General features: G+C 34.7%; 1 protein-coding gene and 1 long non-coding RNA gene across 3 annotated transcripts in view; one reads left to right on the top strand and one right to left on the bottom strand.

Annotated features, from left to right (window-relative positions):
• LOC119071600 overlaps window positions 1–9611 on the bottom strand; it is a 29312-nt gene extending 19701 nt beyond the window's left edge. The window contains exons 1-2 of the long non-coding RNA XR_005086684.1: window positions 9601–9611; window positions 7839–7845 (exon numbers count right to left, since the gene is read on the bottom strand). This is a non-coding gene — a long non-coding RNA (uncharacterized LOC119071600). The remainder of the gene's footprint in view (window positions 1–7838; window positions 7846–9600) is intronic.
• Window positions 1–24329, top strand: part of LOC119071543 — a 53292-nt gene that overhangs the window by 6182 nt on the left and 22781 nt on the right. The window lies entirely within an intron of this gene.

Below are 24329 nucleotides of genomic sequence, written 5' to 3'. Positions count from 1 at the left end.
ACCAACTTCACAGCTATGACATTTCACGGATATTTTACTAGAGTGTCATTTCTACATTCCAACCGAGGTTTCCTATCATCTTTTCAAATAAAGAAGTACTGGCTCAGATATCTCATTAAAAAAATCGCAGAAACATAAAATTCGTTGGTTATAAAATAGGTACATCTCCACTCCATGGGGGTTTTCTTCATCTTCTGACAGAAATCAAACAAAACGTTTGATATTTAAATTTACGACCATTTGTTTGCCGAATATCAATAACCGAAGAATATCTAAACAAAAAAAGTCTTCACATTGTTGACAAAAGTTTACGAGTAAAACCAATAAATCCACACAAAACACGTGAATTATTAAATCAAATTGGAAATTAATTCTCACATTAAACTTTGCACAATCTTTACGAACACTCAATTTCGGTATATAAACACACAATCCACAATGTGTGTGCAAGCGCTTCTATATTACCTCTCTCAATTGAATTCTATGTGGTTCTTGTCAAATCCACACCTTGAACACGATTTCTTGGAGGTTGGGTTGCTCAACATTTTAGTCATTCATGGTTGGACGTAATTGTAATACTATACGTTCTGTGAAGGAATTTCTGTGCAAAATTAATGTAAATTTCAGATTCTTGGTGGTTTTTCGTTGCAATTTTAGTGTAACACAAATGAGGTATAACAATCTGATTTTCCTGCAGAAAGCTCAATTTGAAACGATTTTATTTTGTCAGATTTGTTTTATAATGATTGTTGAGCTGAACTGCTGAACAATAAGCAACAAAATGTTTTTTTTTTAATTGTTATGAAATACATTGGAGCAACTGGACCCCGCTTCTTGAATGGGTCAGGTCCCCTGACTGAATTTTTTTTAAATAGATTTTTAAATTTAAAAAAAATTGAATTTATCGCAAACCATGAACTTTTTTCGTTCCATTCGCTCTATTCGGCCCCCATACATAAGAGTAGCGAATCTCTTTACATTTACTCCACTCCATTTTCTGAATAATGTCCTTGATGCATTGGGAAATAAAGGAGTAAAAGTACGATTCAAAGGTGTTTTTTTTTCACTAAACACAGAAGGTATTGAGAAAGGGGAAATAACTTTTTCGGGAAACAAATGTTTTGATACTCGAGCTATCGCGGTAACTAGGGTTACGGCCGTTGTCTCTATTTAACGTTGTTAACAATCGTAGACCATTTTCAAAATTATCGTATTGATCAGTGAACTTATCGTTACGAACAATTCAAGTAATTTTTTGTCATAAGACCCTGACTTTGAATCAATTCGATTAGAAAGGAAATGCTGACTTCCAAACGACAGTCATAACAAAATTGTATTTTTCTCCGATTTATTACAACCGGACCGAACGAAATATTTCCTTCAAAAGAATTCTTATTTTTATTAAGGACATATCGTTCTCAAAAGTAAACCAATTTTTGCGTTAAGTATATTTTCATTCATAATTTTCAAGACTACAACTCAATCGTCCAATCCATCCATATCATCAATTGGTATAAACATTGACAAAAATTATTGTTGGAATTCACATTGAGTTTTTATTAACCTTGACAACCAAAAAATCAATAAAATGATACTAAACGCTCGTCTAATCGGCAAAATATTATAATGCGTTAGCAGTGAAATTAATGTAAGCAGTTAAACCATAATTTATAATGCGGTCCGTGGATCTTTTTTTTCACAATTCTGATTCTGATTCTATATTTCGCTTAGAATCTTATGTGAAAAGTGCGCCAAGAACCTTTGCTTCAGACAGCTTTGGATGTATAATATATTCGACGAACATAGAATTAATTTACCAATCAAAAATCTTTACGTTTTTCATAATATTTCCAAGTAATTGTGTCCTTAACTCACTTCTAGCATAAAGAGATGAAAAAATCTTCAATAGCTTTTGCGGTCTTGCAAGTCAATTTAATTTATTGGACGATTTAAACACTTTACTTTACTGGCTATAATTTTTAGTTAATTGCTCGTTAATTTCACATTTAGAAATAAATTGAAAACGACCGATTCGGCAGAAGAGTCAATATTGCATGGATTGCATAAATGTCTTAAGATATTTATTGGTGAATTAGCCAGCAGTTTTTCTTCTCGTTTAATTGGCGACTGAAGAGTGAGTGAAATAATAAATAAAATTTATTGCGAAGTTGGTCTCAAATTAAATAGGTGCCATTGATATGTACAGGCCGCATCGGTTAAATTCTTCTTCTTATCCTTTATATCCACTGATGGTTGTAGAGGCATACACACCAACAACTCTTTGCATTTTAAGGAAAACAAAGTGACAATTGTCACTCGAGTGCTTATGGTATAATTTTTACGATTGACACTCTAGTGACGATGTCTAATTGACACTATTGGCAATTGAGTGCCAATAATCGAATTGATACTGTCGAGTGCCAATAGTCTTATTGACACTCGAGTGCCAACAGTCTTATTGACACTCGAGTGCCAATAGTCTTATTGACACTCGAGTGCTAATAGTCTTATTGACACTGGAGTGCCAATTGTCTTATTGACACTCGAGTGCCAATTGTCTTATTGACACTCGAGTGCCAATTGTCTTATTGACACTCGAGTTCCAATTGTCTTATTGACACTGGAGTGCCAATTGTCTTATTGACACTGGAGTGCCAATAGTCTTATTGACGATCGAGTGTCAATAGTCTTATTGACACTCGAGTGTCAATAGTCTTATTGACACTCGAGTGTCAATAGTCTTATTGACACTCGAGTGTCAATAGTCTTATTGACACTCGAGTGTCAATAGTCTTATTGACGATCGAGTGTCAATAGTCTTATTGACGATCGATTGTCAATAGTCTTATTGACACTCGAGTGCCAATAGTCTTATTGACATTCGAGTGCCAATAGTCTTATTGACACTCGAGTGCCAATAGTCTTATTGACACTCGAGTGCCAATAGTCTTATTGACACTCGAGTGCCAATAGTCTTATTGACACTCGAGTGCCAATAGTCTTATTGACACTCGAGTGCCAATAGTCTTATTGACACTATTGGCACCTGGGAAATTTAGTTTTTAGTTCTACTGATAACGGAAATAATTATTGAAACAAAATTGTTTAAGGTCAGGTTAAGGTGTTTACTATCGCAAAAATTGTAAACAACTTCCTGGCCTTAATGTTCATTCCAATTAGACTATTGGCACTCGAGTGCTATTAATTTTACCTGAACTATTGGCACTCGAGTGTCAATTAGACTAATGGCACTCGAGTGTTAATTAGACTAATGACATTAGAGTGCCAATAGTGTAACTTAGACTATTCACTATCGATTGCCAATAGCATCTGTCAAAGAAAAAGTCCACGAAAGTTAGGCCTTGATTAGTTAATTTCTCTATATTTTTTTCTACCAACTCTAGAATAATGTGTGGCTTCAGTCGGTTTTTAAGAAAATGAAAATTACAAAAAAATAAAAATTTTCATTCACAAATTTGTATCATAAAAACCCGAAAATTGCTCAACATAACATTACCTTTAAAAGTATTTTTACACTTCACTGCATTTTAATATCCATCCAGTCAATAAGCGTGATGAATTTTACTGACATAATTGATATTTTGCATAATATATAAATTTACTGTTGCTTTATCGTTCGACCAATATATTTAGCCCGAGTAAAACACTTTTCCAATCTAACTCCACAATTCACCAATGAACAGTCAAACACACCATTACGGATTACGGACACACTGAGAGATATACTTATGGATTTGTTCGCGATGATTTATATGCGTTGAACTTATGGAATCGAAAAATTAAATTTTATAAAATTTATTGTAAATTGTCTGAAGGTATGTTCATTGTGTACGCTGGCTGGTATATATTCTATCGATGTATAATAGCAATATTGCATAGCATTTAGTAATAATAGCAACCTTTCCATAAAATATATTTCAAAATTCTATAAAATCATTTTATTGAACATTGTTATGTTTCTGAAATGAACGTATACAGGCACCGAGTGTAAAAGTAAAATGTTTTTTTTTTAGATTTCTTAGCACTGATACTGTGCATACGTACAAGCACCTTCGAAGATATTTCTGAGAATCGAACCATCTGGTTGAAGATTGGTAAATTGCTGGATGTAATTTTCGATGATTTGTTATCATTTTAATCAAAAACTTTCAACTCATGCAGCTAAACGATGAATTGTGTTCCGAAAGTGTACGCAATAGTATGTTGTTAACTGATAGCCTCACCCATCATTTTATTTTAATTTAAAACAAGGCATCAGAACAGTCGGAGCGTTTGCTGCGACTTAGCCCCGTACGACCCGTAATCCTATTTCGTCCGTAACCATAATACGTCCGTAGCCCCTAATAAGCCCGTAACCCATATTCGTCCGTTACCAAAATGCTTCTGTAACCTTATTGCGTACTTGACATTATTGCCCATTTTTGAAAGTGTTCATCTTTAAAATTGCGCATAGCGCAATTACAAAAGCCCGTACGAAGTACTTCTCAAGTAAAACAAAAGTTTACGATGTAATTTTAGGAACCCGTATTTGCAACTTTTTTTATCAACTTTCTTTCGGTATTGAATAATCTGACAAACGAAACAAAAAGTAGCAATATAACTCCTGTAGGTTCAGAGATAACCCCAAAAACATAATTGAAACAGCCAATTCCAAATTCCCGACTTTTTCATGAATGCAGCCGTCTTCTACTCTCAAAACTCTAAGACTTTGCCGAAGAAACCAATATTCCATCTGTCATATGTCATGAGATAATTCTAAAAACCTGATTGAAACACCAATGTCCAACTTTTCGACATTTTCATGAATACAGCCGTCTTCTACTCTCTAAACTCTAAGACTTTGCCGAAGAAACCAATATTCCATCTGTCATATGTCATGAGATAATTCTAAAAACCTGATTGAAACACCAATGTCCAACTTTTCGACATTTTCATGAATACAGCCGTCTTCTACTCTCAAAACTCTAAGACTTTGCCGAAGAAACCAATATTCCATCTGTCATATGTCATGAGATAATTCTAAAAACCTGATTGAAACACCAAGGTCCAACTTTTCGACATTTTCATGAATACAGCCGTCTTCTACTCTCAAAACTCTAAGACTTTGCCGAAGAAACCAATATTCCATCTGTCATATGTCATGAGATAATTTATAGTGAATCACTTAGGGCCGAGTAACGCCCTTTGAGCCCTCCCAGCAAGCCCACGTTGCATCCTACCCAAAAACAATGTTCAGCAACTTTGTTCTACTCGTCAATACCTTTCATTTGATATATCACAAGCAGCTACTGCGTGCGTATTTCTGTAGATATCGCAAAAGACTGAAAAACACCTATAAGGCCCTAGCCCTGGAAGGGCCGGCCCTACCATGCCCATTTTCGAACTTGACCTTACTTTTGTCCGTACCAATCAGGGAAAAAAAAAATTTTTAAGATCGGACACTTTTTACTCAAGTTATAGGGGTCACGGACGGACGGACGGACGGACGGACGGACGGACGGACGGACGGACGGACGGATGGACGGACGGACGGACGGACGGACGGACGGACGGACATTTTTTTTATTGCGGATTCGTCATCTATGAACATAACCAAATGCTTTGCCCTTACTGTCTGCTTCCAATTCGACGTGTTACAAACGGCATATTAATCTTATAAGCCCCCAGTACTTCGTACGGGGCTAAAAATGTTTCTATTTACATACAACTCTTTGCGACCTTGTCACAATCCACCCCGCTGCTATGGACAGATTTTTTTTATTTTTCAAACGGTGCGGGAAAACAGGAAAACTAGAAAAAAGCAGTTCAAAGACGTTGAACGTTCGAAGAAAAGAACAATTACGAATCACAGGTCAGTGGTTCGGAAGCTGTTGCTCTCAGAATGTGCAAAACACTACTGTCGAGTTTAATGAGGAGAAAGATAGTTTCACAGATCAGAAGCTGTTGCATTTATCTTTATATGTAAAAGTGGTGGTTAATAGTTGTTGATAAAAAAGTTAAAGTCGGAGCATTATAATTTGATCGATTCTACTCATTTAATTCATTTTTAAATAATTGTAGTTTTCGAAGGAATCATTTCGAAAACATTACAGATTAAAAAACTTATACACGTGCATTAGAACGGATTACCCGCAGGTATACCGCGAGTAAACAGCTCTACTGCGCATGTGTAAGCTTTTATACAGTAATGTTTTCGAAATGATTTCTTGAAAAACTACAATTATTTAAAAATGAATAGAATCGCTCAAATTATAATGCTTCGACTTTATTCTGATTCTGACCACTCTGGTGTTTCTACGTCTTTGAGCTACTTATTTTCCTACTTTCCCTGTTTTCCCGCACCTCCCAGCCAGCTACAAAGTCGATTTTGTTCGATAAAATATATCGCCAGCAACTGGTCGACTGACTCAATGATTATAAATCAATATTTTATTACTCTCAGAGTATCCCATTCTTAGGGAAAAATAGATGCGAAAGCAGAAAAAGTCGTGAATATTTATGAGTTTACGATAAGAGAATTCCATTTTATTTTCTTTTTTCAAAAACAACTTTTGTTCATAACACTCCTAAGATTTCATTTGTCGCATTTATTATGAGCCATTAATAAAATATTTACTTTATATCGACAGTCATTGTCACATAAGTTTGAATTTTAATTATTTTATTGTCTTAATGACCATACGCGATCATCATTATCCTTGACTTCGTGTGCTTCAGCATCCAATCAATGAAATTCAATCGCTTTAATCTTAGCCAGAAACAAAATGTTCATTTGAATTTCTCATTAAAATGTGTAAGCGAATGATATTGTTATTGCGTTTACTGCATATTACACCGGGCAATGACCATTTTGTCGAGAATAATTAATGATTGTCGACCTATGGTTCATAAGTATGGTGTTCTTAAAATAGATAGGATGGTTCAGAAATAAAATAAATTTTCGTGTCATCTGATTAAATGAATTGTGTAGATACAGACACACATTTTCAATGGTCTACTTCTATTTCGTGAATAGATGTCGTAGCAATAGCAGGTGTCAAGAGGAAAAAAAATTTACTCGACAGATTTTAGTCAATAGACTACGCCAAAATGATTTTTTTTCTCAATTTTTTTACATAAAGCAGCTAAAAATTGAAAATAAAGATACCCGTGTCTCGTCTTTTGACGAAAAAACTTGAAACCGAAAAGATTTTTCACTTTATAAATTCCTGAAATATGTGATTTGCGCCATTTTCCACCCAAATTCCACATAAGGTCTTAAGTTTGCCACTTTGCAATTACAGTAGTATGAGTAGTATTGTTCATTCAGTTCATCCAGTTTTGACTGATTCACTGAATTTTGTTTTGATGAAATGTCAAATCGGGACAGTAAATTTTAAATCTCAAACAAGTTTTTGTCGAAAATTTGTAGTATTTCGCGTAAAACAAAGTGATTCAGTTTAAATTTCGCACAGAAAATAGTTCCGAGTGTGCTCATGCTAGTGTCTTAAACAGAATTTAGGACAAATTCTCCGAAATACTTTTAAAGACAAATTAATTTGGTCAAACATTGTGGGTGTTGTGAAAATCTCATTTTTAAAAGTAATTTGGTGTGAATTGTGCCATTCAGTGTTCAATTCCTTAATTTTATGTGCCTAGAAATTGCCTGCAATACGTTTCGTGCTGATTCAGTCGGTAAAATGTGAAGAAAACCTACAAAAATATGTTGCCATTCAGGTAAACAAAATTCTTGACATGTCTGTTGTGAAGATAGTCGTAAGTGACACCACAAAACTGAAATTTTTTTGTCCGTTAATTTAAAAAATGATTTTTTTGACGGAAATGCTTTTATTTGAATGTGTGCATGATTCCGGTAAAATAAAATAGTGATAAAGTCACCACTATTGATGACCTTTAAAATGGCATCATTGGTTAAATATGATTGGCATAGTCTATTACACCCACCTCAAAATAGTTAGCAAAATTCCAGTCTTTGGTTGTTATTCTTAAATTCCAGCCATTCGACTTCTGACGTGGAGTACGTTAGAGAAGTTTGAACAATGCCTGAGCGACTCTTTTGTATAAAGTTAATTGTAATGAACTTCACTCGCATTCTAAACGTCAAGAGCTTTCAAATGATACCACACTCACCATACTGGCTATTGTACAGGGCCTGTGAATGCCGCATTCATTCTGTAGGAAAATTGAATTTTCTTTTATGTTTGACTTCTAATGCAGTGTAAAGTTCGCATTTTCTGGCCGCAAGACAACAACTCGCCTTCGGCTCGAAACAAAAACTTCCCACACACGCCTCAACAAAAAACGTCCCAGCGAGACAGTAAGGTGCTATTATAGCCTAATGACCATGTTTTTCCTCAAAGCATCAGGCTAGTTCTTCAATTGCAAAAAGTGCAGTAAATTTCTCTAACAGTCACAATAGACACATGGAAGTGAATTGCGAATGTAAAATGGTAAATGGCCGTCTCATTATATTATTTAACTGCTGTAGCTCACATTTTTGCTTCAAAACGAAAATTATCTCTTTTGTTGACATTACAATACCTGTTCGACATCGTGAGGATGAGACACCATTGTGCTTTAGTTTACCACATTCAGTGACTTTCACTCGAAAAATATACAATTCTCAAAGAAACACACAAAATAGAAGAGAAGAAGAAAAAACTTAGACAAAAAAAACCTGTGTTTCGAATTGCTTTAATTACAGTGATTTATTAAGTATATTACAAGTTTTTAAGTTAGTAGGTATACATGTGATGGAGATAAAACAACATTTCAACTGAAATTGTGCACAACACACAAAAAACAACCACATCATGTAAGTCTTATGCCATGCCTCATCACATTTTGTGAGAAAAACTGGAGTTTAAGTATGTTATTTTCGTGTAATAGATAGGCAATTCACAAAAGAAAAATTGGATTTTGTAGATCTGTGCACGTTTCATAGGTGGTTCGGCTATTTTGATTTAATTATTTTCAATTCCAATTTTATACTTCTTTTTTTTCAACTTGATGTTTCAATTGCAATTTACTATGCTAAGAGATACAATTAAAGATTCAGCTCAGATAATTGTCTGTGTGCGAATAATGTTTGTGTTACATCGACCACAAATGGTGCCTCCAATTCACGTGTATATATTGCCGTAATGTACCGTTAAATGATAATTGCCAATGATCTAATCGAGTGACGTAACAATTTGAATAAATTTTAAATTCGCACAGGTGGTGCATCTGCAATATTTGTGGAAAGAATACGGGTTGCAGAAAGTGAGTTGTTTAGTTTGCATTTGTACAGTATAGTGTGTTTAAAGAGAATGTCAAAAAGAGTGTGCACCGATCGAAGTCAGATAAATTAGCTGGTTTGTTCCTAGTCAACTGGACTTTCATATTATACAAATCGAGACCAGTTGAATAAATTTTCCTTTTTTTTCTTCTCGATTTCCGCTTTTTTAACCAAAATTTAATTGCCATCTTTCTTTGGAATTCGTTCCAAAACAATGAATGAGAGTCTGCTCATTATGTGGTATCGTAGGGTGGTGCGGGAAAGCAGGAAAAGCGTTTGCGTCAAGAACTATTTACAACAGTCATTACATCTAGAGATATCCGTGAGAAACTTTCAAAAACAGTTTAGTAGTCAAATATATCAGTTTGGTAGTCAAATATACCAGTTTGGTAGTCAAATATACCAGTTTGGTAGTCAACTATACCAGTTTGGTAGCCAACTATACCAGTTTGGTAGTCAACTATACCAGTTTCGTAGTCAACTATATCAGTTTAGTAGTCAACTATACCAGTTTGGTAGTCAGTCAACTATACCAGTTTGGTAGTCAACTAAAATTAAGCTTTAAATAGGCGAGCATGTAAAATAATTTCGTCAGTTGGTGAGTAGTTAAACATCTCTGCCCCGAAAATTACGTTTGGTAGTCAATTAAAACCTTGGTAGTCAGCTACCAACTATCAAATTTTCGAATTGCAATGTTAACTGTGAGCTATCAGTGATCAGATAACAAATAATTATTATTTGCCTGGTGTTGACATACTCATTCGCCAAGTCGGTTGGCCTGTAGGCGCCACTTTTTTTTATAGTACTTCATTCTCACTGTACTATTTTTTTGTGTAACAACTTCACATTGATTCATTTCTATGAAATGTCACTGCAGTGAAGTTTGTTCATGAAAAAATAATTCAGTGACAGCAGACTTTTGATAAAGAAAAGTACTAAATTGTAATAGATTTCACCCTTAGTTTCTAAACTCCATTCTCCTATGGTGGCTTTGCAATTTTGAATGTCAACCCAGCTCGCAACCACCATAACTACCGACTACAGACTGAGAGCTTCCAAAACTACCAACTTTGTGTAACAGACAGACAAACCGGCCATCCTTTCTTTCTAGAAGAAAAAAGACCTAAAACAAGCGAAACAAAACAAAACATATATACGAATGGAACAAAGACATGCCCTCTAGTACTTTACCTTCCCCAGCAGGTTTTTTGTTTTACTGAAATGCATCATCTAAGTTGTCTCCTATATTGCAACACCATTTGCAAAAAAATCAGTTTCTGTTCTCAATCGCATCCATATCATAACATAAACGATTTGTCTACATTGCCAGTATCGCCGTTGATTAGTCATCCATCTGTGATGTTGAATAAAGATAACAATAATGAACTTGTCTCAACCTTAAACCATTTTTTATATAATCCGGCTCGAGTCGAGGTGTACGATTTTTTTTTCTTTTAAATTTTTTGAGTTGAGTATCCACATAAATTTGACAACAAAATAGAACTCTGGTGGTTCAGATCAGGTTTTGATCAATATAATATCTATCGATGTTTTTGTAATTAGCCAAAGAAACCTTATACGGTGGATTTCTGTGTATCTTTGAAATTAAATTATTTAAATAATTTTATGTTGGTTCTACAAAATATTCTACAAATATGTTAATTTGACGAGAACATTATAAGTTTGTATAAAAATGTTTAAGCGATATTTTATGCCACACATTGTTGAACCTCGATAGCATAAATAATTACAACGAAAACAGAAGTGAAATAGTTATTTGTTTACCGTGGGAAGAAAATAGGAAATTCGAATAAGATAATTTCGCTCGAGTTGGAATTTCATATTTCTCCCCGAGGTGAACACAACTTTTTTCATATGTTTGATTTACCGTTTTTCTTTGACCAAAGTGACAGTTCAAGTAAGAAAAGTGCTATTTTCATCACACGGGAGAGAAAGTGCTGCACTGTAAATGTTATTCAACCAATCGTCCATAAAATGAAATTTTCTCATGGTCTATTGCCGGGACAAAATTGGGTTGATCACACCGCACGCATGAAAAATACATTTGCCAAAAATGTCTTATCGCTGTAAATAACTAACAAGATTATGCTAGAATTTATGTTTCTATTTTTGTAGATTGCGGACTATGATTATGAGAATTATGTAATAGACGTTGTGTAAATCATTCCCTCATAATCATGGTTTGTAACTTATGCCAAATTGTTATATGACTCTACCAAAAATGCTCCTTATTACACTTTCGGTTGAGAGTGCTAGGATGGCCTTACATCGTAGGGGGAAAAACTAAAGGTTCATGGAGCTTAGTGACATATTTTTGGCTCAGACATTCATTAAAGCATTTGTTTACCATGAAGCTAAGTTCTATGCTAAGCATAAATGCCTTAGCGTTTTTTAAATACTAGATTTAAGATTACTTTTTATGATATCTTTTCACTAGAATCTATTTTCAAAAATACATTGTCGCAATTTGACCAACTCTGTGAAAACTGACCGCTTTATGAAAATTCCGCTGACATTTTTTATTTATTGAAAGCTGACCCTTTCGTGGTCGTTTTTGCAGTCTAACATTTTTCAAAATGGATTCTGGAGAATCATCGAAAATAAAATACGAAACACACAAATGGAGGCTACAAGTTTTTAGCTAAGCATCCATGCCTCTTAAGATCACAGGAAAATTTTCAACTTGTCGGCAAGACTAAAAAATTTATTTTCGTTTTTGTTTTTCCACGATGCGAAATGCTGAGATATATACTAGAAGTACACTAGTTTCAAAAGCAAACGTAGATGAACAGAGTTCTTTCCTTTTCAAAATTTATTGATTTATCGACTGATAAAATATCGATTATTTCCTTTGAATCGGTTATCGATGTTTCCAAACAATCGATACAATCGAATGCTTTGTCGATAGCAGGCGCGCCGACTTCCTATGGGCGAAATGGGCAGATGCCCCATACGACTTCATGTCGCCCCATACGTTGCTTCATACGGTTTTTTTATTTCTTTTGTTTACCAAAATTTTGCCCCATACGACCAAAATAGAACTCTGCGCGCCTGATCGATAGATGAATGTCGATGATGTCGGACGTGGAACGAATAGAATCAATTGGTTGGAAATTTCTTTAGGTCACGATTCTATATCTGTAGCGAAAAGAAAATGGAATGAAACAAAGACGTGACAGTGACAACTTTCATTATAACATCGCCTCACCCATTAATTGACCGATTTTTTTCTATCTCAATAAAATTGCAATTAATCATCTGTTACTAAAGACCTTAAACTTGCTCAATTATAAAACTGAATATTTCGGTGTAAAATAATCAAATTTTAAAAGTCATTGATCCGGCTAATTTGAGTAATAAATTTTAACTTATGCACCGCGCCGAAAACAACAAAAAAATCACAGTCAATAGCAAAGAGAGAAATAACATCGACAAAACGATTAAAACGATAAATTTAATTTGCATAGTGAAAAGAAATTCGGATTTTTTTTTTCATTAATTAGCATTTATTATTACCGCTGATCGATTATGTGAGATTTCACTTATATGGAGATGGACATTTTTTCCAGTTAATAATTTATATTTTCAACTGTATGTTTCCATTATCAACAATAGTTTCGCACTCTTGCCTTCAATTGACGAATGAGTTTTAAGAAAAAAATTGTTTGTTTGAATGTTTGTATTACATCTTGTTAAATAACACTCGTTCTCTACACTTCTTGTTTTCAATTGCGGCTGGCTCTTTGAACAGCTAGAGTTTTTATTTAGAAAAAAAGAAAAAGAAAAAAATAGTTGGAAGACACCACGCAAAACGCGTAAAGCAAACACATGACACCAGCAGTTGTAATATAATAATATCTCTTCATTAATGATCCCAACTTGTCAATAAATTTCTTTGTTTCTGGTCACATGCAACCTAATGATTCAAAGCCAAGGGGGGTAAATAAATAGTTTTCTTTAAGACTATGAGATTATTAAGATTATGCTTAAATCTCTCCGCAATAGACCCTGCTTTCTGAGAGGATTCACCGATGTATGAAGGAGCCAAAGTATCACGTATTGTTACATCCCATAAAAGTGATTTTCCATGACTCCACGGAACTATTGTCATACGATCAGGTCTTTTACCGTAGTCTCCAGAAATACCAGGTGGTTGCAAAATATTGGGAAATCTTGGAAAGGAAAATGCATGACCAAAAGCATTATTGACAGAATCGTGTTTAGCAATAATCCCTATTTTTAATTTGCACGATAAACCATGCAAACCGTCCTTCTTAACCACAGTACCACAATTACACTTGTACTCTTCACACAACTGGGATCCTAAACGAAGACCACCAGCAATTCTCGCAGCATTTTTATCTAATAGTAAACCTAATTGACACGAAGGGACAACCTGCAGCCACTTTGAAGATTCTTTGGTAGATGATGCAAGTAGTCTAGCACGAGTAACAGGTTCACTAGAATCTAACATATCGCTAAAACTGCTCCTAATCACCGGTAGGTCCCAGTTTCGTTGCACCTTTCTCATTTCATCATTATCTGGAATAAAATCGTTAGGACTGCTATCTACTATGCTTGTAATGGCATCATCAATCATCTGCAAATTAAATCTACTCAAAATTTCATTCGACAAATCAGATGATGAATACACAGATGACAGATAGGCAGGCACTGCCAAACCTTCAACCTTCCGAATCCCCAACCCACCAAAAACTAAAGGAAGAGAAGATCAATCCCAAGAAAAATCCGACAACCTAACGTTCGTAATCTCGTCTCAAGCGTAGAACGGAAAATCTTGTCAACACTTTTCAAACGATCGCGCAGCGAAAAAGTCCTGCAAGTACGCAACAAATAATGAAACCTACAGCCCCTAAAGACTTTCTAAAAATGCACAAAGCCGGATCAATTTCAAACGGTCGCACATTATCCTCAACGGTTCAACCTTAGAAGAAAAAACCCTCTCTAAACCTGACTCAATAATCGGTGACCCTAATATTTCAAGAGAAGAGTATATACAGTATATTGAGTATATGAGGTACATCGAATAGTCTCGCATAAATGACAACTGTCACCAGAAATAGTCATTTGTGTACCTGTTTTGGACGATTGATTTTAGGCAATTTCGCGGATTGTAGGCCGAACGAAGTGAGGTCTACAAGCGAAAGTGCCTTAAATCAACCGTCCCAAACAGGTGCACATGTGAGTTTTCATGCAGAGGGCCGGAAACCCGAAAAAATTCGAAAAATTGCCCTCATTTTCGGCCCCGAAGCATGAAATAGTACATTACTATACCAAGGAAGGAATTTGATAATTCGTATCCAGTTGAGTAAACGTGTCCGAAAGTGGCTTATTACAGCCCTATGGATGAAAAGTTAATTGACTTTAAGCTCAACAGCATAAAAATATGAAAAATCAAGTTTTCGTGTGAATTTTGTTGATCTGAGGTGAAGCCGAGATCTCCAACACAATTCGATATGTGTACAAAAATGCTACTTCATGTATAAAACTTCATAAGAGCACGGAGAAATTCAGAATCGGCCGAGGTGTAAGGCAGGGTGACACCATTTCACCGAAATTATTCACGGCGATTCTGCAGAGTGTTTTTAAGAAGTTAAACTGGAGTAAAATGGGAATAAATGGAGAGTACCTTCCAGTGCTTACTTATGGAGCGGAAACGTTAACTTTAACGAAAGCATCCGAAGATAAATTGAGAGTGACACAAAGAGCCATGGAACGGAGTATGCTTGGAGACAGTATGCACTCAGAGACAGAATGACGAATCAATGGATTCGACAACAAACCAGGGTCGTTGATGTCATGGAAAGAATAGCATTTCTGAAATGGAGCTGGGCGGGACATATTGCAAGAAGGACAGACGAACGTTGGACCAAAAAGATCATGAACTGGCGACCATATAAAAGACGAGCTATCGGTAGACCACCAGAGAGATAGACAAACGGAATTAAGAATATTGCAGGTACAAACTGGCAGCAAATGGCAATGGATCGTACGAAATGGAAAGAAGTTGGAGACTTCCAACTTTTTATTCCGAGTTTTGTGATGGTTTTTACTATGAAAAGAACGATTTTTGACTCATTCGCATGTAAACTCCATTAGAAAACTCGAGATAAAAAGTTGGAAGATACAGTTTTCGTATGTTCAATGACATCGGCTTCGCCTCGATTCCGAGTTCGAATCAACGAAATTCACACGAAAACTACACTTTTCTCTTGTCATGTAAAAGACTAATTGATCTACCCATGGGCTTTTCGCTTATACGATAGTAATACGATACCAGGTTGACCCAAAGCTAATATGGCCTACCGAAACATAATCATCCGATCAAACACGTTTCGGTAACGGTTCAAATGTGGTAATAGGTCAGAATAGATATCGGTTAATTGAATCGTGTCGTTTAACAAATTAAACCAAAAGATCTGGCGTTAAAGTTCGCACTGCTCACGCAACCACACACATAAGAAGGTGCACACATTTTGTATTTAAATGACTGGATGTGTGTTATTTACATTAGCATAATATTTGTTTGCCTTACCGAAAACGTAATTTCACTTTCGTTTCGAGAGACTCATCTCGAAAAAACGGTCAGCAAATCTATTAAAGTTATTTTTATCAAAAAAATCAATATTAAAACGGCATGGTGGGCATTATCGCACCGAAAAATAAATCCAAACAAATATTTAAAAATTTATACAACCAGCTAACCGATCTGTGTGTGTCTATATTTCTATATTGTACGCCCCGGATCGTCATCGACATCCACATTACATTGATCATATGTGATTTTACTTTCAGCGCTAGCATGCAAGTTATTCATAAATTCCAAACTTTCTCCGCGAATCAAAGATTAAGCCTTAAACCACACAAAAAAAGCATAACAAGAAGCAGGTTTTGTATGAAACCACGAGGCAATGTGGAAGATATTGTGTGACGTTGAGTGGAGTATTATACACGTACACATTGCGATTGCCTCAGGTTAAGATAATCACTGTAAACGGAACCGCTGAAACTTTGTTTTTTTTTTTGTTGTGTTCGTTGAGATTCACAATTCCGCATCTCTATATAATGCATTGCACAATATTCTTATTCGAAGATAACAGGGTTGGCCACTGTGAATTTTCGATTCACGTTACCAGTTATTGGACTCTTAAGTTCGTCTAAATCACTCGATTAATGGCTGTAAATGTGTGCCAATGAACCAGTCAGTCTGCAAAAGGTACATAAAGTCGAGTAGGTTACCTTATTAGGGAAAATCTAATGAATGGCAATGCCAAATTGAGTCAACACAAGATCACAGAGATGATGTTGCCATTATAACAATTTGTAACACATCGAAAAGCTTTTATTTTGTTGATGTCCAAATTTAAGTTCATGATCAAGGCTCTTTAACGTGCTTTAAATTGATGGAATTTTTAATGGAGATGCTGACCGAACTAATTATTTATTTGATGCCAAAAAAAGAAACTTTTGTTTAAATTTATGAACGATAAATAACAGCGCATTTCTTCGGAGACGAGGTATAGTAATAGCAACAAAAAAATGATTAAAATGATAGAAAGTTGGGGACCTCATAAATCTTTCAGAAAGACATTTTTAACCAAAAATTTCATCTTTTCGAACGAAAGTAAAAGTGGGAACGTGTAGGATTTACAGTTAAAAAAATGATGATTTTCGATACACACCTTTGCATCGGAATTCGCTACGTTTATTGTTCCACAAAAAATAAGTCAGTTAGTCTACCAACAACTGTGAACCTGTCACACATGGCTATTCAACATTCATCTGTTATCGATAACGACGACAAAAATAATGACAAGCTCTGGTTAATATGGCAATTTATATAGAAAAATGCAAGTTAAAAAAAATTGAAGTACAAGATGAAATCAACCGATTAAAAATACTTCGATCGATGAAAAAATCTATTATCGATAATAATATTGGTCATAAGCTGCCGTCTGTAACAAGTTAATGGAATGAAGTGATTGGCTTTCAAATCAGATTTGTTGTTAAAATAATTTCAGTTTTCCTTCCGGTTCGTGGAAGTATCAAGCAGAAATAAGGTCGAATTGCCTTTGCAATAAGGGGACATTGAGTCAGCGCCCCCACATTGTCCTACTTTCTTCATTTTTTCTAAATTCGTCCTATTTGTCCTACGTAAACAATAGAAACATATCTACGGCAATGACCTCAGCAAAGTTACCAGACAACAGAAAACAGCAAAACAAAAAAGAAAGTAGCAGAGAAGAGAACAAAATAGAAGTCAACTATTCAATAAAGACTCAGTTGTGTAAGAACATCTTATTTCAGGTGATAAAGTAAAACCTCTAACAGGAATTCCATTGTAAGCTTTCGCGAACCGATAACATCGAATAATTTCTTAAATTGTCAATAAATCGTTTTGAGATAATTCTTGTTTTATAAACCTACAGACTTAATGAACTGGTAAACCAGCACAAAAACAAAACTGTGATTGAATAACGACAGCCAACAAATCAACTGTAAAAGCTGAAGTATAAAACTTAATTATATGGTGGATATGGTTGTGCGGATATTAAATTCGGTGAATATTAATAATTATGGAAATATTTTTGATGAGCATCGAGTGTGTCGCAAAATTTGCATTAATAATGTCCGTTAGAACTGAGGAATCGATTTTTTTTGTCTTCTGCATAGGTTCTGCTTTGTTATAAAATCAAATTGAGGCGATAAAATTCTTATTAGTTAAGATAGCTCCGTTAAGCGATTGTCAGTTAATCAACTAAATTTACGGGCAAGATTTATCTTCCGTCTTCTCCTTAAGCATGAATTAAGTGCGACCACAAGAAGAAACGATTCGAAATCTGATGAAGTTAAAGATTCTGATATAGCTATAGTTACCTACAATTAGGTATGTGTATAAGGAATGATAATACCAGTTACACTTGTTTTCACTTTCCAGCAAAACAAGATCTGAATCATTAATACATATGTTTGTAAGGCAATTAGAATGAAATTGAAAATGAAAAATGTTTGTTTTTTCTTCAGTACAATGAGCTCGAATAATGAGTGAGAGAAATAAATTAAAGATTTTATTATGAGATATGTGTGGGTCGACAGGTTCTCTCTTCCGATCAAGAAGAATAGTTATTTGTTTACCGAGGGGAGAAAATAGAAAATTCCAATAAGAGCGATGTTTATAGCCAGAACGAAGCAAGCTGTAATTTTGCTCGAGTTGGAATTTCCTATTTTCCACTCGGTAAACACAACGCTTTCAAAAGACATCAATTCACGAATTTTTGAAAACATAATCAAAGTGACAGTTCAAGTAAGAATAAGATATTACTATACAAGGGAAGGAATTTGATATTTCGTAGCCAGTTGAGTAAAAGTGTCCGGGGGCTTTAGTAAAGGAAAAGTAATATTCTGTCCACAAGGTAGAGAATTGTTGTACTTCTCTCACTAGAAATGACTTCACTTAATGAGAAAATAACTATTTCATATGCCCGATTTGTTTACCTTTTTTTCTACCCTCATTGAGAAAATTGCGTTTTGTTGAATGACAATTACTCGCTTTGATCTAACTGAAAAAATCGTTTTTCTTAGAATTCCTCGTTTCTCCCCGAGGTGAACACATGATTTTTTATCCGTGCGTGGCGGGTGTAAAAGAATCTCACAATAATTCACAAAGTGACATCTTCCTTATACAAAATGTGTCAAAATGTTAATTATTGTGAATGACACGGCACGAGATTCCTAGCACACACCATTTTTTGTCAACCATTTTTCATAACCAAAACAAAGTGTCAGTTGCAAAGAACTGAAAAAAAATCTTCTTCATCCCATGGAAGCAAGAGGTGAGAAAATACAAATTTTCCATCCTGAATTGTCATCGGCGAGAGCGCAATTTTCTCACCGAATTTGAGTGGAGAAAATAAGGTTATTCACGCCAAGCACAAATGAAAAACTAATTTCATGATCACTGGTTTGGGTTTCATTAAAAAAAAAAGATTTTGTTTCGTTATTAACTGTGTTCTACGGTGTGCCAATCTACTTTCTATTGTTGCACAATATCCATTCTGACGAAATTTGAGCGTACGAGGGCTACCATGTGAAATCCTGTGTCCACAACACACAGTAACATGGGTTTTTTTTATGTAATGTTAGCAAAAACAAAAAAGTCGTGATACCATTTCGTACTCATCAACTTTGGGTGAGAAAAAAATATTCTTCGTTCACAGCAGCGTAAAACAAAACATTTTGTCATTATATTTCCTAATTTCACACAAGAGAGTTATGCATCCAAACATATCTGTAAATCACGAATCACACAAAACAAAAAATTGTAATCCTCCGGTGGCACACAGTATGGCATTCATATATGTTATCCAATTCATGTATGGCATTGTTTTTTTCCCCGTTCGCCACAGAACCAATAATTTATAAAATGATTTTCCATTAATGTGATACACATAGTATAACCAACAATTACTTACGCTCTCGGTAAATTCTACATAACATTTTTTATTGATTATGACATAACGTTTTTCAGACTTTTATCCAATTTAGTCGTGACAAAGAATAACATTTTTATTTGGATTATGATATTGTCTATACGTATTATATGCAACACACCATATCCATACATAGTAATCGCAGTAAATAGTTGTGTAGTTTTGAAGAAGACGAAAGAAAAAAATCCAATTGAATAAAGATGCTCTTAAATTGTTGACTATCATCGTGTATATACCAATCTTACCATCATTACATAAATGGAGAAGAAGATTTTTTTGGTCTATTGATATTTGTTGCAATATTGTGCAATTAATTAAAATGAAGACTTTTTAGCTAAAATTTATTTTTCGCCGAGAGATGTGGATTGTTCGATCTATAATATAAAGTTTAATGTTTGTTTGTTGGTTTGTCTCTCTGAGCCCAGACGGGAAGTCCTGGTGACTCGAAACTTGACATACCGTCTTATGAGGACAAAGGAATAACGCTCGAAAATTTTTCATTTTCGTGCGTTATTGGACGCGCAAATATTTTTTTGTCAGTTTACGCCGTAAATGCTCTTCTAAACAATATTAGGCAACGTCAGATTTTCTCATTTTTTAAACGCTAAATCCCCAACACAAACGCCGTTTTAACATTTTTGTAACGCTTAAAAACTTGTGACGCAAGGAAATTTTTGACGATTTGGTTTGTGGCAATTTTTAACGCGTGAAAGTATGTCTGCCAGTTTTAGTGCCCCTCACACGCAATGAGTGACCCACACACCATATTAAAAATACCATACCATTTGACAGATAAACTGTCAAATAATTTAATTATGATGAATGGTGAAGTGTATGAGATTTTGGCTATATTGTTTGTACTATTTTGTATGATTGTGGCACGGGCACGGGCATATTAGTATCGATGTTCTTAGTCACTTACGTGATTCCAGCAAAAATGGCGCAAAATTTGAATAGCGAATTCAAATTTCATGCAAAATATCACAGACTGTGAAGCACTTAATTGACTGGGAACATTGATGACTTTTAAAACTCTGATAAATCTAAAATTGTAAATATTTTGTCATTAAAATAATCCCGAGCAAAGCCGGATACCACACTGCTTCGATATATTACTACAGCTCTATATTACTTAACAGAAACAATACTTCAATCTAAATAACAAAAAATTCACTGCTTCAGTATGCTTACACTTAGAAATAAAAAATAAAAAAATAATAATTTTTGATTCAATTCAACAAGATGAACAATCTTCCGATGATCAAATCGATATTTTTCGAAAACTAACCTTTATTATTGGTAATTGATTGTGAAATCGACAAGTATGTTTCATCTCGAAAATTACTATTCAATTTTGTGTGTGCGTTTCAGATTTTTCGGATTCGAGCTTTCGTTCATCTCTCAATTCAATTAAATAACACAAAGCAACACCAAAAGGTTTGGCCAATTTGAATCTGTTTGAGGTCATGCAAACTGATTGTTTAAAATTCTTATTACAGTTATTACGAATGTAACAAAGTCAATTAGTTCCTGGTTGGATGTTGTTGGTTTTTTGCATTAATTAAATTAAACAATAACCGTGTGAAGTCTGTCTGGCGAATATGATTTTATTATTTTGAAACAATATGGTGCTGCGATTCATTAAAATGTAAATGTAAATGTAAAATGTTTGGGTTTAGACTTTTGTTGCTGAAATGTCAAAAGAACTTAAGTTAAAGATGCCACATGAGTGCTGGACGCTGGATACATAGAGTCATGCACATCAAAGAATGGTTCTAGAATCATTCATAAATTACGTAACTTACGTTCTGTCATCAAAATTTATCCTAAATAAGGAAGACTCGGAACAGGTCAGGTATCTCTTGATCGGAATTTGAAGTGATCTGAATTTGCCTGAAAATCTGTTAAAGTTCAGGTAAATCAGGTCAGATTTCGTGTATAAAACTCCCAGATTTACCTGAAATCTGATCTGATTTGTTTGAAATTTTACGGATTTTCATAATTCAGGTAAATCCAGGTCAGGTAAAAATGTTCGATTCAGGTTCAGTTCTAATCAGATTCACATAGTCTGAGCTTCAGGTTTCAGGTGGACATGTCCTGTTTCGAGCCTTTGGGATCATTCATAAATTAGGTAACATTTTTTTCAGTGCTGTCATCAAAATTAAATCTTAAATAAGTCGAGAAGTTCGCGCTCTTTGAAGTTGAAACTATGTTCTGTCTGCCCATTGAGGCGGACCAACATAGTTTTAACTACGAAGGTCGCTTATTTCCCGAGTCATTTAGGATTTAATTTCGATGACAGCACTGAAAAAACGGTAAGTATTTTAAGTGTCTTTCATTAAACGACACAATAAATTAAACTGAGTCAGTTTCTGAGGAAGGAAAAGTTACTTAAATTTGAACACATTGATTTCGAGAAGATTTTGTGGATGTTATCGCAACAGTTCCTGGAGAGAAAAAATTCGAATGACCAGAATATAAATATAACAAAACCAGTATCGCAAAAAACTGAACTTGAACAAACAACCATTCCATGTGGTCACTAAGAAGTGCTGTTTATATGAGTCACTTAGATTTGACCTCTGTCTTTGTTCAAGTATAACCTTTGCGTAATATTTATCGCCATAACATTCTTAAAAACATTTAGCGACTCAAAGTGGGCACATGCCCGATGATCACAGTAAATTAACAATAAATTATTAAGATGACTCGACAATTCGTTTTTGGTTTTGTTTTATTCTCATTTTTTTGGCTTTTAATTTATCCCATCATTTGGAATTTGTGTACCGGTAGCCGAACTGAACTTGTAACGCTCTATTCAAGTAAAAACACATCAACTGTGGTATTCATAAAACAAAACGATAATTCATTTCCTGACAAGTTAAACTCGTTCAACAAAATAGATAACTAATTAACTGATTAAACTAAGATTACCAACAACGTTCAGTGTAGTTAATGTAGTATCAAACTGCGCTATTGGATTTATTTTTGAATTTAATACACATTTTGCATGTTAAACAGATTTATGATTGAAAACGAGAGTGAAAAACACTCCGTGTGTGTTATAGTTTGTGTAATGTTAGCACTTCCTAGTCATTTCTTATCCCAATGATAATTCATGTATTGATCGGGTGTTTATTAATTATTATTGGCATGTGTACTGTACAATTACAGTTTCTTTTAGCACCGTGTATGCTGACTAATCGAATGCCATTAATCAATGATTTTATTGATTATTTCTTGAGTGTTCTGTTTAATGACTTAAAATGTGTTTTAAATTTGACGTAGCACCTACCGCATTGTAGGATCCGTGATTTACTCAAACTAATTACTTATAGTATGGCAGCTTTGTGTAAACAACTTTACGCAATGCACTGTTTCCCAAGGGATATAAATAAGGCATTATTGCATGCTGTTAAAATTTGTTTTGCAATATTGAGTGAAATGGCATATGTATGTATCTACGGGATTATGATGGAAAATGTATCTATACTCGGATGAATGTGTCTCTCGCCCAATGGCTCAGTAAAACAATCACCCGCGTATACATATTTCATCATTACTCGGCTAGACAAGTAATGTTCTATTTCATTCCATGGGGGAAAATAGCAACTTTCGCCCCGCTGAAGAATATAATTCAACTTTCGCCAACCATGGAAAGTAACTTAGGGAAAGTGTAATAATAATACCGAAATATATTATTAATTGCTTTGTCAATCTCGTGCGATAAACGAACAGGAACTGTTAGTTTTGACGATTTCCACGTAATAAGAAATTGCGTTTTACTTCAATTAGAGTGACAACAGATAGACGGACAAATACATTTTTTGCTCCAAATAGCTTAAACCACTTATTTATGAAGAATGGATAACAATACCACTCATCGTAGATGAAAGGGCACTTGAAGATGGATAATAAGTTGAAAATTTCGTCGTAGAGTGACCTTGCTGCAAACAAAATGCCGTAACAGATACTTTTTGTGAGGCTGGTATGGCAAGTTTGGTATCGTTGTAAAGCTAAGACTGCAGGCTGATCAGGCATTATAGTTGTGATACAAGAAGGGTCTACCTGCGTATTACAGATGAGTTGAAGTTTCGTCGAGGATGGTGAAAATAAACTTTGTCAAATATTGTACAATTCAGACAAATTTTGTAAAATACATTCTCGGCATTTAATAGAGCATCGAATCCTCTACCAATATCGCCATTCAAAAAGTTTAAAACTTTTTTCGTCTTGGACATATCACCATTCAAAAATGTCAAAATTTCGACTTTAGCTTGTTGTAGCTTCGTGGCCAGGTTGTCGAGGGAAGCAATTTTGACACGAGTAACCTGACAATTATCCGTTTCTATAACAATCTGTATTTAAATTGACTCGTGGGTCCCGCACGGCCATGGGTGCCGGTTCTCCGAAACGGCTGGACAGATCCGTAAACTGAATACAGTTTCGTGTAGCACTCGAGTCTATCAATCAAAACATGAAAAAAAATCAGAGGT

The sequence above is a fragment of the Bradysia coprophila genome, assembly GCF_014529535.1.
Source record: "Bradysia coprophila strain Holo2 chromosome IV unlocalized genomic scaffold, BU_Bcop_v1 contig_5, whole genome shotgun sequence".
NCBI classification, from domain to species: domain Eukaryota; kingdom Metazoa; phylum Arthropoda; class Insecta; order Diptera; family Sciaridae; genus Bradysia; species Bradysia coprophila.
This window is presented reverse-complemented; position numbering and strand designations above follow the sequence as displayed.